We start from the raw sequence: 6,661 nt of genomic DNA on the forward strand, positions 1-6,661 counted from the left end.
CCAGAGTGCTCCTTGGAGGCCAGGATGGCCAAACTTCATCTCTCATACTTCGGACATATTGTCAGGAGGGACCAGTCGCTGGAGAAGGACATCATGTTTGGTAAGGTGGAGGTCAGAGAAAAAGGAGAAGACCTCCAGAGAGATGGATTGCCCAAGTGGCAGCATCGATGGACTCAAGCGTGAGGTTGGCCCCGGATCGGGCAGCGTTTTGTTCTGCTATGCATAAGGTCGCTATGAGTTGGTACCAACTCAATGGCACCTAACAACTCCCTCCCTGTGGTTCCTATTTCCATTCCACCCACCTTCCTATCCCTTCTCAAATTTGCCCTTAAGTAAACGTTGCCCTTTTGATCTGAAATGGCTGACCATTCCATGGTAAATATATCTTAGTAGTATTGTTGTTCCCTCGATATACCTATCTACTACTGGGCTATAAACTTTTGAACTGATGCTTTATACAGAAGAGGAAAACAACAAGCACAAACATCTTCCATTATGTAGAAGACTTTATAATTCACAAATTGAACATTCATATAGTTTATTTTCTTTGGTGATCATAACATTGCCCTGGAAAACCATTTTGCCCCGTGCTTTACAAGTAAGAAACTAAGGCTCTCAACATCATAGTTCTTTGTCAAATACTCTAGTTAGGAAATAACAAAGCCTGTGTTTTTTTTCCCATTTATCGTTCTGTATTTTGTGTGAGAAGAAGCACAGTATGCTGATATTTGTATGTGTGTGTACTTGCAGTTGTTTATGGGTATTTATTATTTTTTATTGCATTTTTGCCAATGGCTTAGTTTCCTAGTTGCTGCCCTCAGAGAATTACCATAAGTGGGTGGCTTTTAAAAAACAGACTTTTATGTTCTCATAGTTTGGATGGCTGAAAGTTCAAATCAGGATTTTAGCCATATGAATTCCTTCTGTGAACCTCTCCCTTAGTCACCGGTGATGCTTGGCATTTTTTGACATCCACTGGTATTTCATGACATCTGTGTTTCCCCTGTGTGTATATCTGTCTGTTCTGCCTTTTCTATTAATCAGAAGAGATTAAGTTTAAAACTCATCCCACTGTGGTATAACCTCAGTAACATGATGAAAAGACTGCCTCTAGGTCCACTGGACCAATAAACAACATTCTTATCAATGGAGAAAAGTTTGAAGTTGTCAAGGACTTCATTCTTCTTGGATAAACTATCAACACTTGTGGAAGCAGTAGTCAAGAGATCAGACAAGGTATTGCATTGGACAAATTTGCTGCACAGGAATTTTTAAAGTGTTGAATAGCAGAGATGTAAGCTTGAGGACTAAGGGGTGCCTGACCCAAGCCATGGTATTTTCAATAACCTCATATGGATGCAAAAGCTGGACAGTGAATAAGGAAGATCGTACAAGAATTGATGCCTTTGAGTTGTGGTGTTGGAAGAGAATACTAAAAGTGCCATGGACTGCCAAAAGAACCAATAGATCTGTTTTGGAAGAAGTGCAGCCAGAGTGCTCCTTGGAGGCCAGGATGGCTAAGCTTCATTTCTCATACTTTGGACATATTGTCCAGAGGAAACAGTTTCTGGAGAAGGATGTCATGCTGGGTAAGATGGAGGGTCAGAGAAAAAGAGGAAGACCCCCAACGAGATGGATCAGCCAGGTGACATCATTGATGGCGTCAAGTGTGGCGGCAGTAGTGAGGTTGGCCCAGGATCAGACATTGTTTTGTTCTGCCGTGCATGGGGTCGCTATGAGTTGGTTCCGACTCGATGACACCTGACAACAACAACAGGTCCAATCCAGGTCATATTCATAGACACAGGGGTTAGAATTCCAACACTTGTTTTCCAGGGGACACAATTAAATCCCTAGCAGTCAATATGATAGGGACTGGGATGCTGATTACAGCACCACAGTAAGAGTGAGGATAAAAGGTCTCCAACACAGGGGAAAGTAATTTTCACGTATTAAATTGCCTCATATGCGTATGAAAGTTGGACAATGAATAAGGCACGTCATAAAGAATCAATGCATTTGAATTATGGTGTTGGAAACGAATACTGAAAGCACTACTGACTGCCAAAAAAGCTAACACAATTATGTTGGGAAAAGTACAGCCAGAATGCTCTTTAGAAGCCAGGATGGTGAGACTTCATCTCTCATACTTTGGACATGTTATAAGGAGGGACAGATCCCCGGAGAAGGCCATGATGCTTGGTAAAGTGGAGGGTCAATGAACGACAGGGAGACCCCAATGAGATGGAGTGTGATAATCACAGTGAGAATGGCGCAGGACCTGGCAATGTTTCATTCTGACTCAAGGGCACTTACAACAACAATAACAATTCCTATGCTGGTATACGGAGCTCTGGTAGTGTAGTGGTTATGAGTCAGGCTGTTAACTTCAAGGTCAGCAGTTTGAAACTACCAGCAGTTCCACTGGAGAAAAGTGAGGCTTTCTGCTCCCATAAAGATTTACAGCCTCAGAAATCCTAGGCAGCATTGCTCTGAGTTGGAACCAATTCTACCGCACACTACCCCAACCATTGTGCTGGTATAGTAATGAATCACAATTTTTTAAAACCTGGAAAAAAATCTTTTGAACCAATAGCATTCCTGTCTCCTAGGGTGTTGTTTGTTTGCCATGCTTTTATTAATGTGATTACAATTCAAATACGTCTATTTGGTAGCAATTTCAATTAATGGCAAAAATGCTATATCCAGACTTATACTGTTCCCTACTTAGCCATTTCATAGATTCTTTTGTTAGTGCTATCATAAGACATCCAAAAATAAAATCAGTTTCTTGTGTTCAGAAACAGACACATAACATCCTTATATCTGTGAGTCAGAGAGTACAGTCTACAGAGAACAAAGCACATTCTGAAAAGTCTTTTATTTTCTTGTGCAGCCTGAAACTGTTTCCAAAAGTAAAATACAACGTTTCTTCATTTCACTTTGAGCCATGTACATCTGCCTTATGTTTAATTACTGAAGAGATCAAAGTAATATAAACTTCTTGGTATTCCCTACAGAGACATCACTGAATTCCCTGTCATTGAAAATCTTTGCTTGCTTTGTTAGGAATTATCCAGGACTTTAAACAATGCCCACTCAGCTGCTGATGGCCAGTATATCATGGGATCCTGCACTGGGAGGTTGATTTCCACGGTCATTAACTGTTTTTACTGCTTTGCATTCCATCAATAATAGGGAGTATTCCCATACTAGTACTATGTCATGTGATGATTAATACGTTCTTAGGAACACTAGGTTAGACTAATCACTGTCATAAAATAATTCCTGGACATGTATGCATGTGTGCACATGTACACACACACATTCCACATTAAAAAAATAACCCCAAAACCCCCACAACCTCACATTTTCTTAGTCCTCCCATGCTTTTTGCCAATAATTCTGACAGCTGTTCTGTGGGAGATGTTTGCAAAAATGTTTGACTTTCTCTTCTGCCCCCTCTAAACCTTTGTTTTACCACACACCAAAAAAGGAACAAATGTTCAGATTTTCTAAAAGTTTACCATTTGCAAGAAAAAACACATAAACTCAACTAAAATAAGTGTAGACTTTTTAGGAAGTAGCCAAATACAAACAGATGTTTAGCTTTTGTCGAATGACTGTTTCCTGGTGTTGTTTCTGGAGTTAAATGCTACTTAGAAGAATACATATTTTTAGGGATTTTAGATTCCTAACATCTGGTTTTTACATCACGAATGGGATGATTTAACAGCCAGATCCTTATGCATTCCAAAAGGTAATGCCCTTCCTGGTAGATGAGGTTTTAAGACAAAACTTGTGGATATTAGTAAAGAAGCCCCAGACAGAAGGCCTAGATCCTAGTCCTTTGCCACTAATTCCTTGGATGGCCCTGGTAATCATAATCCCTCTCTAGGTCTTAGTTTCCTGTATGTATTAAAGCAGATTCTGTCTATTATATAAATCTAAACCCACCATTCGTGTCATAATTCAAATATTAGCATCTTAAAATCTATCAGAATTAAACTTTTTATTGAGGAATACATCTGTATTCTCTTTCCAAACATGGACAATAACTCAATTTGAACACTTTTCAGGGAGTTAAAAACAATTCCAATTAATGAGATGATTGTTGTTGTTGTTAAGTGCCGTTGAATTGGTTCCTATCCATAGCAACCCTGTATAGCGTTTCCAAGGTGCACCGGTGAGCTTGAACCACCAACCTTGCAGTTCAAACAGCTTTGCAATCTGGCATATTACCCCACAGTGCCACATCAGGACTCCAGTAAGATTTGGCAGCAGTGGTATGATACAGGTAGGAAAATGAGGCAGCTGCAATGTGATAGCCATAGAATCTACAGCAATACTACCTGGGTTCACGTCTTAGTTTCTTCTATTTCCCAGCACTACAAACTCGGGGAGTCACTTATATCCCTGTTTCTCAGTTTCCTGATCTATATAATTAATAATAATAGTAGTACTTACCATGTCTCTGAAGAAGAACATCATGCTTGGTAAAGTAGAGGGTCAGAGAATAAAAAGAGACCCTCATGGAGATGGATTGACACAGTGGCTACAACAAGTGGCTCAAACATAGCAAAGATTGTGAGACTAGTGCAGGACCAGGAAGTGTTTCAGTCTCGAGTCCATAGGGTCATTATGAATAGAAACTGAATTAATGGCATCTAACACCACCTACCATACAGATTTTTTGTGTGAGAGTAAAAAGAGTTAATACTTAGTATAAATATCACTGTCCCTTTGAAGAGATAGTCATAATAATTTCTGTATAGTATTATTTGCTGTCTAATTTCTTAGCACATCAAACCTACAAGCATAAGGGAAAGATATACTCCATGAAGTTAAAGATGGCAACAATCATATAAAATAATAGTCACCATCATAAGTTATCACTTCGTATCTACTGTTGTTACTATTGTGGGCTGAGTCAGTTCTAACTCATAGCAATCCTGTATAGGGACTCTGAGAGTGGCTGGTGGGTTTGAACTGCTGATCCTGTGGTTACCAGTTTTGTGCTTATCCTATAGTGTCACATCAGGGCCCTCACATCTACTAGTATGGCTATAATAAATTTTAAAAAAAGAAAAGAAGGGTTGGCAAGAATGCAGAGAAATCTACATTACTAGTTGTAAAGTAAAACTAATTTTTAGAAATTATCTTTAGAAGCACAATACCATTTGTGATGGTTAAGGTTTTGTGCCAACTTGACTAGGCTAGTATTCCCAGTGGTTTGTAAGTTAAGATGTGGTTATCCCCAAGGTGAACTCTAATACAGGCATAGTTAATGCTATAATGATTGGCTAGAAGTAAGCTCAGTTAACTCTATGATGATTGGCTATGAGCAGCCAATCAATTGAAAGAATGTGTCCTTAGAGGTGTAGCATGTTTCCAATATAATAGACAAACAGGCAAAGCTTGCTCTCTTTTCAGCTGGAGAATGGGGACTCCTGCTGATCTTGGTTCAGCTGACTTGGGACTTTTACACCTCTACAATTGTAAGCCATTTCCTTGATACAAACTTCTCTTTATATATACACATATATAAGTTTCACTAGTTTTGCTTCTCTAGAGAACCCAGTCTAAGACACCATTTAAAATATCAAAACTATAAAGTACATATGGATATATTTTGCAAAATACTTGCATGACTTACATACTGAAAAGTCCAAATCATTGCTGAGGGATTTTGAAGAATATCTACATGAATAAATGAAAAGTCACACATCTATTGTCTACTGATTTTTTTTAAAACAATGATGTCAAGGTAATGAGAAGAGTTTTTCAACAAATTTTGTTAGAATAATCACTTATCACTTTATTCAAAAAATAAATTTTAACCCTTACCACACACCATATAGTAAGATTACCTAGAATTGTATCATATACTCCTAAAGATAAGAGCTAAAACAAAACATCCAGAATAAAAAAGAAAAAAAAAATTGTGCCTCAGGTAAGTAAAGATTTTTAGAAGTGACACGATCAACATGAACAAAAAGAGAAAATACGATTACAAATCACAATTCATCAATCTTTTTGATACATAAAAGGCACTAAGAAAATAAAAATGCAAGCCACAAACTGGAAAAAAAATATTTACAAGATATATATGTGATGTAGATCTTATGTTCAGAATAGATAAAAGAAATTTGACAACTCAAAACGATCACTAAATTTATAAGGAAATGATAAGCAAAGCATTATTTAAGAAGAAGAACAAAATTGGAGGCATCTTATTCTCTCTATCTCAAAATCTACTACACAGCCACAGTGATCAAAACAGCATGGTACTAGTACAACAAAAGATGCATAGATTGAAAGAACATGACTGAGCAACCAGAAGTATATCCATTCACACATAGTCATATTAGGTCCAAAACACATGAAATGGGAGAGAGATAGTCTCTTCAGCAAATGGTGCTAACAACAATGGAAACTCATTTGTAGAAAAAATGGAAAAAGACAGCTATCTCACACCATATACAAAAGCAAACTCAATATGGATTAGAGACATAAATGTAAAAACTAAAACTATAAATGAAAAAATAGGGGTGAACTTAGGGGCTCTACTACATCACAAATGGACAAACAGCAGAAGACAAATAGATAACTGGAACCTCCTAAAAATTAAACACTATGTGCTTCAAAAGATTTTTCAAAC

This window comes from Chrysochloris asiatica, unplaced genomic scaffold (genome assembly GCF_000296735.1).
Source record: "Chrysochloris asiatica unplaced genomic scaffold, ChrAsi1.0 scaffold00134, whole genome shotgun sequence".
In the NCBI taxonomy this organism is placed as follows: Eukaryota; Metazoa; Chordata; class Mammalia; order Afrosoricida; family Chrysochloridae; genus Chrysochloris; species Chrysochloris asiatica.